We start from the raw sequence: 13753 nt of genomic DNA, 5'->3' as shown, positions 1-13753 counted from the left end.
AAGAGGTTTCACATTAGACCTGTCAGCTATCTTATTTTGAGGGATACGTGTTCAACTTGAAGTCGCTCAAGTCTGTTATCCTGCTTCCTTCTTATGAACTGGCAGGGCTCTGGAAACCTACCAGAAACCAGAAAGAAACACTGCAATAACAAAATAGCATTAACAGCAACAACCCTACAACCACCCAGTGGTTTACTAATAGCCCATTTAACCAGCTAACCATGCAGAAGGACAGATCATCAGTTTTTTCCAGTGGAACATTTTGAGTGAAACTTCAAAATCCTTCATTTGGAAAAACTTCTCAGGTCCAAAATAGTATTTCTAATAAAAACATGTGTATCTAAGACAGTCTTACCCCAGAGTAGCCCACATGCCAATGATTGACTGTCATACAGAGGGAGATCCAGGGGCAAATCCTTGCTATAAATCAGGGATCAGCAACCAATGGCCCAAGAGCTGGATCTGGCCTGTGAAGTCTAGATATCAGCAGTGTTTTGGTAGCCAGGCCATTTGGTGTAATTTTAGTGCTGGGGCACTTCTGCAGTGAGGCATATGTGCATTGCTTAGCAGCAGACACATTAAAAATATTGAATCAAATGGAGCTGCATTGCTTTGGCCTGTTGCTCCAAAAAGTCTGCTGACCCCTGCTCTAAATGATTAAGATTTTAGAGACACTCAAATTGCAAGTGAGAACCCAAATCACATGGCTCGTCCTAGTTGAGAATCTGACAGCTTTAACCAGAGTGACTAAGATAAGCCCCACCCCACTGCTCATCAGATGTGGAGACACAAGTTCCTTCTGACCACGCTCTGAATCATGACGAGCAGGGGTTTGAACCTGTGTCTTCCACATCAGTGGCCCAGCCAATGTGTTTACCAGTTATGCTGGGGAGATCTCAGTGTCTCTCTGTTTTTCTAAGAAAAATCTTCCACAGGCTTTGGGCTTATTGTAAGAGAGGGTAGCTACACACATGACACACCTCTGCTCTAGTGTGTGCTAATTAGCACGCATCGGAGCAGACTCAGTTAATCGAGGCATCTGTGAGTCTGCTGGATTGTGCTTATTAGCACCCTCCAGCAGCCTCCATGTCATGTGTATTCGGCATCCCCACATTTCAAAATGGTGGCAGGGGCACTTTAACTAAAGCTCATCAAACAAGCTTTAGTTAAAGCGCCCCACCACCATTTTGAAGCGTGGGTTGCTGAATATGCATGATGCTGTGGGCACTTTTTAATTAGAGTGGCTATCAGAGCCTCTTTAATTACAGTGCCCCCCACCCCTCCACACACCCTGGAGCACGTGTATAGATGCCTAGAGAGCTTAAGGCTCCTGTTACTTTAAGGGTGCAGGAGAAGCAGAGAGGGCCTCAGGCAGGGAAAGCTATTCATAAAAGGCTGCCAGGGGACAGGTATTCAGGAATTTACCTGATGCAAGCACTTAGTCAAGAACTAGCTGTGCTACGGTAGCACCATGGGCTGGAGCTTTGCATGGGAGACAAGATAGGAGTGCAGAAGAGACCAGCAGCAGTAAGTCATCCTGAGGCTGAGCCAGCAAGCTGAACTGGAAAACACCTGCAGTAGCTCCGCAAGGCACCTGATCACCCACGGGCAGGGCCAGGGAGATATTAAAGCATAGGCCCTGATCCGGGGGGGAGGAGTGGGGCAGTGTGGCCTTGGAGGCCGCAGAGCTCCAGAGCAGGGAGAATGCAGGATTGCTCCTAGCTGGCACTGGCGCTGAATGTGTCTGCCCTACAGGGAAATATTACCTGGGGTAAGGGGAGATCTTGTTATGCTGTTATGCAGGCAGGTAGCCATTGCTTACATGTGGACCCAAAGGGGGTTGAGTTTGTGCTACCCACAAAGTTTTCTTTGGGGTTATAGTTTCAACCAGTTGTTTGGGCATGGCTGAAAGTGGAGTGAGCAGAGGCCATGGCAGGATGCCTGGCAGTTTAACCCATAGCGGGGCATGCTAGGGGCCTTGCCTTTACAGCCTTTTGTTTAGAGCCATGCTAGGGGCCTTGATTCAGGGCTTAGACCCCAGGGGGAGGTTGAAGATTAGAGAGGGAGAGAAAGAAAGGCTGCAGCCTAGCTCGGACAGGAGCCGCACAAGGTGCCCAGTGCCCAGGAAGGGTGGAGCCAGGGCCAGGGGGTCATGTGCATGAAAGGGACGGAGGCAAGGGCCAGGGACCCAAGAACTTAAGCAGGCTTAGCAAGGGTATTGTTGAGGTAGCAGGCTCAGCAACGACAGGACAAACAAAGCCAGATTAGGCAGTCAATGGCTGGACCCTGAAGCCAGGTCCAGCACAGTGGGCCTAGGCTAAGGGAATGAGTGAGAGAACAGGGGCTGAGGCCAGTAAGACTGAGGCCCCAACAAGGGTATAGAGGTCTGAGGTGGCCTGTTATTGGATTGAGGCCAAGTGCCCAACGAAGTCATTAATTGGTAATGCCTATGATGCATGGGCACAGCTGTTGGGGAAGTTGGAGCCTGTGATTTAGCTAGCCCCTTAAGGCTAGCAGGTGCCCTGGGGAAGGGCACTGGTGGGCCAATGGGCCCACCTAGTGAGGGCAGGGTGGAGACTAGCAGGAGCTCAGAAGAGCAAGCTGGTATCTAGAGGAACTGGGGCTCACTCTAGATCCTGTTAGGCAGCCTCCCTTCCAACTGAACAATATATGGCGTGGCAGACGAGTAAGAAGGGACGGGCACCCTAGAGCTGAAGCTGGGTAAGGGTTGCATGGCCACCAAAGGGTATCACAGTCACCCCCCCGAACACAAATAGGGTTACACCATCCAAGTGCAGAAGATTTTTTAAATTTTGAAATCTCCGTTTCATGCCCAGCTGTAACCATGAGGAGCTCTGCAGTCACAGACCAGTCCCTTCATATCTGTGACTGAGGAATGGAACTGGCTGAGGAAGTATGTTTCTGTTCACAGCACATGTAAGGGTGAGACAACAGAGCAACACCTTTATTAGGACTGTATAAAATGTGACAAAGTAAATGTAAGACTAGGTCTGTATTGACTGTGTCCAGCAAGAATACTGAGGCTTTCTTAAGATTCCTCCTGTGGCCTCTATTGGATTGAGTTCATTTGCCAGAAAAAAACTGCTCGCCTTAACTTCAATAATTAATACCTTACTCCCAGTAATCTTTCATTCTTATTTTCAATCCCAGGTAATAAGGCTTTAGTCTTATTGATCTAAAGGTTTCAGTACTTGAGCATCATTTATATTAATCACGTGCAATTATCATTCTAATGTTGTGAGTGTGTGTGTGCATGCGCATGCCCATTGATATATATTTAAGGAATTAAGAAAATTCCAACTGTATGTCTGTCTCAACATGCTCCCTCTATTTTAGAAACATTGGACCCCCAGCACACATTATAGTTCTCATTCAGTTAAGGTGTTAATCACATCAGAAATAGCAACTGGCCACACAGTCATAGAATTTATGGTATTGTAAAATCACAAACCAGCCACAAAGATATCACTCAAAGTTGTGGTGGGCTTGTTTGGCACTATATCTTGAACATGTGGCATGCCACTTAGTGCAAACTGAAGGGATCCCACCAAGATTATTTCATGAATAGAAATGCCCCCAACAGGCCTGAGGAAAAGGAATTGCTCTCTCCCCCTCTTGAATTTTTCCTGCTCTGTGGGCCATGCACGCTCTATTCCCATGCGAGTCTCTCATGCAAATTCTCAGTAATCCAAAGGACACAAGCAGAACAGATTTGAATGTGGGAAATGGTTTACGGCCTTAGAGCCAAGTCCCTAAATCCCAGGCAGTTTATTGTCCCTGTAGGTGCCCTAGAGAATAGAGTGCGAGGGGGTTGGAGTCAAGCACTTTCACTCTTCTCTTTCTAATTGTAGTGCCCCGTGCTGAGCTGTAGCTGGCTGCTTAATAGAGATTATTACTGCTACTTTTTTCCCACTCTGTGGTAAAATGATAAAACTAAGCTATTCAGAGCAGAGCCAGGGATTCAGGCTGCTATGAAGGAGACTGTTTCCATTCTGTGCCATTGCTCATACCCAAACTTTCAGTGTACATATTTTGGGGATACATTTTTATTTGTATTATCCAGTCTTAGTTCAAAGGGACTGTGGAGTATTCTTGTGAGTGTTCCAGACACAGAGAATATGTTTGGTCAAAGACTCTCGCTTGCTGTTGTAGTCGTCTGGCCGAAATATAAGTTCAAGCTGAATGAACTATCAAAGAACTTCAGCTCCAACAGGGGCTGGAAGAGTTCTTAACTTTCTGATGCAATCAAGAATCTCATGTTGTTTGGTGGTTTTCTTCATCTACACTTGTGGATACACATTGATTGGATAAGGGCCACCATTTTTTCATTAAAAAGCAAAAATCAATCTTTGGCCCTCATGGTGTTAAAGGAAAGCTTGAAAACTTAACATGAGGACACCTTCAAGGCTCAGATACAACAGACAAATGGACCCATTACCTCTCTTCTTTAAGGGGAAGAAACCTCCTCACCATGTTTTTTTTTAAGCAAGACTTTGGGAGCCTCAGCTGAGATTTCTGAATGCTTGTGCTTGGCAATACTGGGAAAGAAGAGTTACAGAACTGCATGCAGAATGATTCAGAAAAAAATAGTCTGATGAAGAGAGCAAGAGCTACCCAGGAATACATGGCCACTGTAGGAGAGTGACAGAATCAAAATGCAAACAGCAGAAAGAAACATCACACTGGCCTGGTGGCTCCTGTGAACAGTGCTGTTTCCCTAGACCTCCTCCCACCCCCAATAACCCATCTATTGCCCCTGAATGAGAAGGGGGATAAGTGAGCTCCATTTGCTTACCAGTGTCCAGATAAAGTCCCTGCCTCTGTTGCAACCCCTAATCTGAAGTGAGCTTGGTTTGTGTAAGTGTGATAGCCATAAAATGAGGGGCAGTTGTTTTTAGTGTGTTTATTTAAGACTTTCCTTGTCTTCTAAAAACTCTCAAATGTGGAAGTCTTTTTTTATCAGAGATGCCCTGGGAGCAAGAAGGACTAGGGGAAATAAAAGGGGAACGCTAACATAGTTCTTCTCTTTTCTTCTGAGTGAAGTGTACAGTTGCAATCAGCTGAGTGTAATGTAGCAAATAAATTGGCTTTGTTACACTTCTCTCACCTGTAACCCAGATGGGATGAATAACTCAATAGATGAGTTGAATAACTCCTGATACAGACATTTGCTGTAATGAAACCAAGCAGACCAGCTTTGGAATACCAAAAATCCATGCTTGGTGCTGTAGGGCACCAGGCAGGAGATTCAAACTTGATTTCCATATGTGCTATTCTGTACTTTCAGCCAGTCTAAGAATAATGCTGATGACCAATCCCGTAGCAATGAAGTTTGGTGCCTGGGGCAAAGCCTGCAGAGGCAGCCCACCCTTGCCCAGTGCACAGATCCATGGGGCACATGTCCCCCACCCCATGCTTGTTCGGGAGTGCACGCAGTGGCGGGAGCCACCCTTCTCCCATTCCCCCCCACCAAAATGAGCCGCTCGCAGCTCCATCCCATGCCCTGCCCCAGTTGGGCAGCGCCTGTTGGCACCCCTTTGCTTTGGCACCAGAGGCAGTTGCCCTGCTTGCCTCCCCTTGCCATGGCATTGCTGATGACCATCCTGCCTCTTATATCTAAAGGCAGGTAACAAAGACCTTGAGCCTTAATAGGAATAGGGTCTCTACTGTAGCCCAACAGGACACCAGTTTAGCATCAATATAACCAGTCTAAGAGGAGCAGGAACAAGCCCTAGCCATGTTTTCTGGCCTAAACTTGGCAATGCCTTTGTATTTAGAATGTAAGTGCTTGGGTGTGTTCTGCATGGCACGTTTCAGGGCCTCAACCTGTTCCAAAATGTTGGGAGCTGAAGCGGTTCCAAAGGAGTCCAAAGCTCTGTTAACATAAACACGGCTCTCCAGTGGGTGCATGTTTTGTGTGTGTGGATGTGTGTTCCTCGCCCCACTCATCCTTGAGATCTGACTGGACAGCATTTGTCAGTCTGGGCAATGAGGACTGGATACAGCTGATCAGTGTTGGTCCTTGATGGAGGATTCAATGTGCCGGCACAAGTCATCTCCACTCCCTACAAGTGGTTTTCTCAGCAGTAGTGTTTTTTGCCTGTGTTGCCAAAAGCAAGTGGGCAGCTCCTGATCAGTAATGAAGACACTAGTTTTTGCCAGGCCCAGAAGAATGAATGACTGAACTCAGTCCTCTCGGGGAAGTGCAGAATGCAGAAATGAACCCTGCAGTCTTAGCTGCCAAGTCTTTCTTTCCTATAATAAATCACAGGCTGGTAGATTCCAGCACTGTTGCTTCCTTCCAGTGAAGAAAGTCTTATTTTGAAATGTTCTCTCAGTTAACACTGAGCTGCACTTGATGCTTTTACCCTCAATGCCTGCGGGGCATTCCTCTAATGGAAAGTTATTCCTTGTACTAAACACTACACATGGGCGACTGGTTCCACGTTAGTCAGGGGGGGCATATGCCCCCCGCTCCCCGAGACCAGTCTTGATGCCCTTGGGGGAGGGGTCCTCCAGGGCCAATCTCACTGCCCAGAGGGAGTTCCCCTGCGGGCAGTTGCTGCAGCCGCTTCTGGGAGCAGCTGCAGCGATCGACCGGTACTTGCAGGGGGGCACCAGCTGCCCCTCCTGTCCATCACCTAAGCGGCGAGCACGGCCGATCAGGGGGTGCACTGGCGTTCTCAGGGGGTGCACATGCACCCTCGTGCACCCCCTACGCATCGCCACTGAAAACTTAGTGCTCAAAGGTACAGCACCTGACTGCTCTCCCCGCTCCTTTCCTTTATCTCTCTGTGATATGTAATCTAAATAGAAAACATCTTGCCTACACCAGCAAAAATCAAGAATAAATCCATTCACTTCAATCCAATTGTGCTGGATTGATACCCAGATAGCTTAGATCTGAATATAACTGAAAGACACTCTGAGTGGCATGTTTATCCAGGCTTTTCAGTGCTAGTTTATGCTCTGAGGATATATCCTTAAGCAAAATGCAAGGATCCTTTCACTTGGTTACTGCAGCATAGGGTATGCTATTAGTATGTGACTGGATAGGAACAACTGACTCTTCAAACCTTAACCATCTTTTGCAACACAAAACAAAGATAACCTTTTCCAAAGTGTCCAAGTGGCTTTAGAGCTTCTAAGTCCAGTGTCAGAAGTGACTGGGGCACTAGCTTTCTCTCACTGCAGTGAGTATCTTTTATTTGACAAGAAATGAGAATACAATTCATTTTTGTTACTCATCACTGCAAAGGGGTGGGGCAAGAAGACTTTGTGTCTGTACTGATAAATGTTTTGGAGCTCTGCATAGCTGTGCCAGTGTGCAGAAGAACCTGTGAAAAGAATACGAAGTCCAAGAGCAATGGAGTTTAACTACATTTTGTTTAGTCTTGCTCATCAAGGTGATGTTACAGCTAGAAGAACAACTGTTGTGCATCTGAAATGTTGGGCACCGCTGATGTTTTAGCAGACAGAAAGCAGCATGATAGAACACAGACCCATGGCAGGGGGCAACTGACCTTATTCTGAAATATAAACAGAATAAAAGGGATGACCTGGAATTCATGGGTGGAGTACATGTAATGTGGATAAATATCCCAGCAGTGGGACCTGTTCTTCCAGCCCTTAGCTTTGGGCTGTGATTACACCGTATCAGCCCTTGCAGGCTTTCTCTACATAGTTCTCTGGCAGTCACCACGAAGTTGGCATCTGCCACTGAGATATAAAAAGATTTCCACGTGAGGCAGAACAGCACTCACTGATGTTATCATGGTTTCAGTCACGGTGAACTGCCGTGCGTGGTTGCAGCGTGCTCTCCAGCTTCCTGTACACTCCCTGCTTCTTTAGCAGTTTTTCTTTTAGCTGAGTTTACAGCCAGAAAACCCAAGAGCTCATCATTTGCTGCTTTCCAGCATTTCTCTCATCCCCAGTGTGCAGCTCAAATTCAGGACATACCCTACCTATGCTCAGAAGCAACAAGCAGATGCCAGACAAACCTTAAAAAGGTACAAAAAGTCTCCAGGAACATTTGGAAGAAGTGGTTACAGAACCTTAAGGGAACACTGGAGCCTAATTTTTTTCACTCCCACTTTGTAGGAATGTCCAAATTGGTCCCCATAGCACCATGACCCCATAGCATAATTTCCTGTTGAGTTGAAGTAAAAAACTACTATGTATCTGATTTTAAAATGTGGACAGTGCCGTGACATTGAGCCTGTATGGCAGCCAAATAACATATCCATAAGCCCATGAGTCTGTCTTGAGTAAGATCCTCCAGATTTCTTTTTCATAGTAAGGGAAGATGCAAGGCTGACATGCCCAGAGACCGAAGGCCTCTGTTTCCCCAAAAGAGAGAGACAGCTCAACAAGTGGTTGTGAAACCTCTTCCAGCACCAACATATTGAGCCTGATATGGAGCAATTCACTGTAAAGATGAGAGGAGAAAGCAGTCTTTATGACCATTCTTTGTTCTGGACTCCTTGTTGAGATTGCTGAATGATAAAAAAGCAGGTTAATATCTTTTTGTGCCAGTAGTTGTAGTGACAAGGAATACATCCATTTTGAATCAGAAAGTCATAATAAATGTCTCACATGCTTCCAAATAACCATCAAATACCTAACAACTTCCAAATTATCCAGACTGTGGTATGAGCAACTCACATAATGATATAACTGGTTCTGTTAATCATGTCTCCTAAACCAGTCTGTCCAGCTCTTTAATCAGTTTGGTTGCTCTATTCTAAATTTTTTCTATCGTCATTCATAATAATTTATGTATTCTTTATATAACTGTGGTGCCTGTGAGCCCAAACATAAACCAGAACTGCAGGCACCACACAAGCACTGAGTGAAAAGATGGTCTATGCCCCACAAAATTTACCATCTAAATAGATTGTATTTTGTTCATTTTATGGTGGGGGGGGGGGGGGGGTTGTCCTGAAGTGTGCAAAGGTAAGGAAAGAATCCAAGGACTTTTTAATCATAGGGTAATTAATCACTGGCACTGTTTAGTAAGGGTTGTGATGGATTCTCCACTGCTGGGAAGGGTTTGTTTTTCTAAGAGGTTCTTCCCAGTTCAAAGAGGAATGAATGAAAAAAGGTCCTTTGGCCTATGCTTTGCCAAGATCAGACTAGATGATCACAATGGTCTTGTCTAACTTTGAATCCAAATACCTTAGTAAATCCATCACACAAAAGAATAAGAGGAGTATTGGAAGAAAGTATTGAGGCAGTAAGGAATGAGGAAAAATGGTTGGACATGTACAATTTGGCCAAATGACTGTCAAAAGGGATTGGTGGAATATAACATCCTAGATTTTGAAGGAAAATATAGTATAAAGATTGCAAACTTTAGTGACAGAGACCAATACTTTCACTGCATCTAGTGATCATTGTCAGTACTGAGCAAATGAATGATAATGTGATTTTGAGTGTTTCAGTGGGGAATAATTAATGAAGCAAAAGTGAGCATACTCAGATTTAATGGTTGGACAATAGGAAATGTGAGTCCCTCCGCTGGTCCCAAGGGAAGTGGTGAAAGTCCTATCATTTCAACTAGCTAGAGCACTCCATTTTATTTATTTTTATCAACCTTACAGCTATTTACCAGTGACTGAGCACAGTATTTACACTGCAGTACAAAACCAATCTGCTGCTGGGGAATGGGCAGTGGAAAAGACAACCTTGTAAATCCAGTATCTATTAATCATCTATTTGCAAAAACCAGCTTGTGGAACTCCTGGTCTGAAACCTCTAGGGACGCCCTCAGAAAAAGCTCTGGTCAGTTCTGGCTCTATGATGCTAAATTAGTGTGTATGCAGAAAAATATCCATTACCATCCTCCTCCTACTCTGAACTAATTCTCTCTGTGATTTTTGCCCTAGCATTTGTGATGCAATTGCTTCCTTAGTGCTGGGTTGTTATAACACAAGCAGTGGAATGTGGCATCCCCAAATGAATCATGCAAGAAGCTGGGTATAAAGAAGAAAGTTCTGTGTAAACAGAAACACACTTGCTAATCCACATAAGGAAGGAAATACAGAAAACTTTCAAAAGTGCTTGAAGTTAACAAAATTGAATTTTTGTGAAGGGACTAGTTACTTTTAAATAGGACGAGGATTACTTGGGTCTAGCTGAGAAGTTAATGCCTAGAGGAGAAGGGCTTTCTTATGCTGATGGTTAAGAGTTGCTCTCTTAGCTCAGTTGTTTGTATCCAGTACTCTGGAAATGCAAGCGCTAGGTTCTCCCACTGCTGGTAGTGCAGGGGTAATTTAACAACGCAGGTCCAGGCTGTTGGACCTAGTAAAGTGAAACGACTTAACAGTTCACAAAGCCTTGCTGAACCTCCAATGGAAACCAAATGAAGTTGAGGTTTAGATTGCATTTGAAGACGCCAAATTATAAATCACTTTCTATTTCACTTTCTACTTACAATTATAAATCACTTTCTATCAAAGATTTTCAAAGTCCTTTGCAAAGGTTTCACCCTCCCAGCCACCATGTGAGACAGAAGAATAATATAATCTCCACCTTGCAAATGGAAGACCCAAGGCAGACAAGTGAAATGGTTCAACCGTGGCTGAACACAGAACTCACGCTTCCTGATACCTTTGCTCTGGTATTGCAAACATCTGTGGTTAAAGCACAGAACTGAGGCACAGGCCGGTAGTTCACATGAGTATTCACCAATCCCATGTTCTTTCTGTGAATTTAGTCAACCGTTGCATGAGGCCCTGAGGACCCTTTGTGAAAAGTATGAATAAATAAGCATACACAGGCAGACATGTATTAGCAGCAACAGGAATATCAACACCTCATCTCTGGCATCTCCCTGGAGGGCTGATCCCAAGCATTCCCCATCCATCCACTTCTACTCTGAAGCCTCTGGAGCAACTTCACCACCACATATTCAGGTTGGGCCCATGTGAGTAGTTGCGGGTGGGTAGGGTGTGTTGGCTGGGTGTGTCCTACCCTAGACAAGCTGAGGATGTAATGCAGTTGTACCTAGCAATCTCCACCCAGTAATACTGGCAATTGTGGTAGCTCTTCAATAAAGCTTGCTGATGTGGGTGTACGCCTACATTTATCAAAGAGGTCACTAAACAGATGGGACTATCAGATACAAGCCATCACTTTTTTCCCCTAGTGTAGACACAGGTTAAAGCTTTCTGCTTTTCTTTTTCTGGATGAGTTTGCTCTAGGAGAGCAGTTTGTACCTGTGCTTTAAGTTGAGCAAATGCATGAGAGTTAGCAGGAGTGGAGTCATTGACTGAAAACGCTTAGGGCAGTGACTGTCTCTTCTTCTGTTTGTGCCTGCCCAGCACAATGGGGTTCTGACCTCAAGGCTCGTGGGGAAACCACCACAATCCTACTTATACTAACAGTAAATTAAAATGGGAGGGGAACAGAGAGAGACAAACCACAGAATAGGGATGTTCTAGGTCTGAAGCTTTAGTCAGTCCCCCCTTTTGGCCCAAAATGTCTCTGTTCCTTCTGCAGATAGAGGTCAACTGTTTTGATTCCTGGAGGGAAAATGCCATATTTCTTCCACATCCACTGGGTCTCCACAGGATTAAAACCTAGTCCACTTCAAGGGAAGAGGCTGGAGGAGATAAACAAAAAGGCCATGAAGATTCATCTCGATACCTGCCAGATACACTCAGATCAAAAGCCCATAATGGCTGCACGGCTTCATGATGACAGCAACACGCCTGCTCCGCACCCAGTATAATAATGTGCCTGCGGTAATTAGACCAACCTCAAAAAGAAGGAAACTGGCTGCTATTAATCTTAAAGAGACACTGCATCAATAAACACAAGTCCAACAGCCAAGCAAGGATTTAAAACTGAGGCAAACAATGAAACCACTGTTGCCACAGGTAGCCCGGGCTTTATAGCAGGGCTTGGGAAGGGCATTCTTTGTTCACACAGCCTGTCTTTATATTTCCCAGCAGAAGGAAGAGGAAGAAACTCCTAAGAAAAGAATCAGGTCAGGGGATTTAAGTTGAGAAAGGAGAAGGAGGGAAAAACTAGTGTAAAATGGGAGATTAGCAGCTGCCCATATGAGCTGCTGGCCACTTTTCATGCAGTCCCCATTTGTCAAGATATGGGTGGTGATAAGGGAAGGTGGATGCTAACAGGAGAACCCTTTTATGGGTAAGCAAAGTTAATAAATAAAAAGAGAGAGGGGGACTTTAGCGCTCACAAAAATGAGAAGCTCTAAGGTTGAGTCGAATTCTACGGCAAGATCTGTAACTGGATTGTCAGCCCCAAGCTGTCTGCATCAGGAGTCAGCCCCTGTAGAAAACATGATGACTGAAAAAAAATAGTGTGGTGAGTTATTTGCCTCCTGGTTGCTGAGCCTTTTAGGTGTCATGGTTTCAAGCTTTCCTCCTCTCAGGCGGGGTGCAAGTGTTCATGTTTTAAAAAAAATGAATACAGATTCGTCATCAGTGAGACTTCAAGAAAATCCCATATACTATGATAGTCACAGGTACATTTTGAGGGCTGCCAGCACCGCGTGACCCTTCCCCAACCTTGTGCACAGCTCTGCCAAAGCGTCTCCAACCTGACCAGCACCACCTAATGCTCCCCAGTCACCTGCCATCCAGGCTGTTCTGCTAACTCCTCTCTTAGTCCTACAGTGCAGCACCTTTATTGCTTTCAAGAAGGCAAAGCAGCCTTTCTATTGAGCTCTGTCCCAGGTTCCTTTGTGACCTAGGGCTCTTGGGTACCTCAGTGGGGATTACACTACATATCCACCACATCACACTTCTTGAAGGCCTAATTCATTAATATTGCTGAAGTACTTCTGTGATAGCTGGTATCTTGACTGACACTGGTGACTTGAACTCGAACCCCCCAGAGCTGAAAGTATCTATTTCTTTAGCTCGAAGTAAACAACTAGAAAACAAAACCAGACTACCCAGCTTGGAGATATAACATACTCTGGGGTGGGCTCAGAGGGACCCCAGTGCATTATCCGTTGAAGCGTTCTTGCTGTTGTTGTCCTAATTCTGGTGCCCCCCACACATTACAGACTGTGAGCTCAGATAGCCAAAATATGCTCCTGAGATAAAGTCAGACTTGCAGCTCTGCCACAACCTATGCATCACGTACCCCTGCTACTTCAATCCTGGTGTCTTCTTTCTGAGAAGGGGCTCTGGGGAACAGCATTTACATGTCCAAGCCTGTTATCACTTTTATAAAGAAACACTGCCTACTTCTAATTTTAATCACACTCACTTCCTGATCTGCTGGGGCTCCGTGTTTGCTGTACTCAAGCCTCAGAAGGTGGTGTTATTTTTGTCAGCACCCACCAGTCCACAGGAAATTAGCCTTTGTGCAGTTATTCGGTGTCATCTGAGCAATGCTGTGTCGCAGGAGCACACACTGGAGGATCTAGCCTAATTTAAATTGAACGTAGGCACCAAAACCAGAAGACCTACTTTTACTAGAGGAAACCCCATCAGTGCAGCTCAGAGCTCTCAGAGAAGGATTGAATTAATGACCCTGAGTGATACAGCTCTGTGCACCCTTGCTCAAGTGTCTTAGTCCTAGACTCACTGAGCATGCTCAAATCGCACTGGACTGTGCTAATCTTTCATGCAGGTAAGGTAGAGTATATTTTTGCCTCCATCACGTAGGTTCCCATGTTTGCAGCATCTTGGCAAAGTAAAGCGCCTCTTGCCAAGATTGCTCTATGAAGTCACTGTCTGGACCAACAACT

General features: G+C 45.2%; 1 protein-coding gene across 1 annotated transcript in view; it reads right to left on the bottom strand.

Moving 5' to 3' along the window:
• Window positions 1–13753, bottom strand: part of ADRB2 (adrenoceptor beta 2) — a 47521-nt gene that overhangs the window by 15504 nt on the left and 18264 nt on the right. The gene's annotated exons all lie outside the window — the stretch shown is intronic.

This window comes from Alligator sinensis, unplaced genomic scaffold, assembly GCF_000455745.1.
Source record: "Alligator sinensis unplaced genomic scaffold, ASM45574v1 scaffold360_3, whole genome shotgun sequence".
Lineage (NCBI taxonomy): Eukaryota > Metazoa > Chordata > Crocodylia > Alligatoridae > Alligator > Alligator sinensis.
Note: the sequence above shows the minus strand (reverse complement) of the source record. Positions and strands in the feature narration are given on the sequence as shown.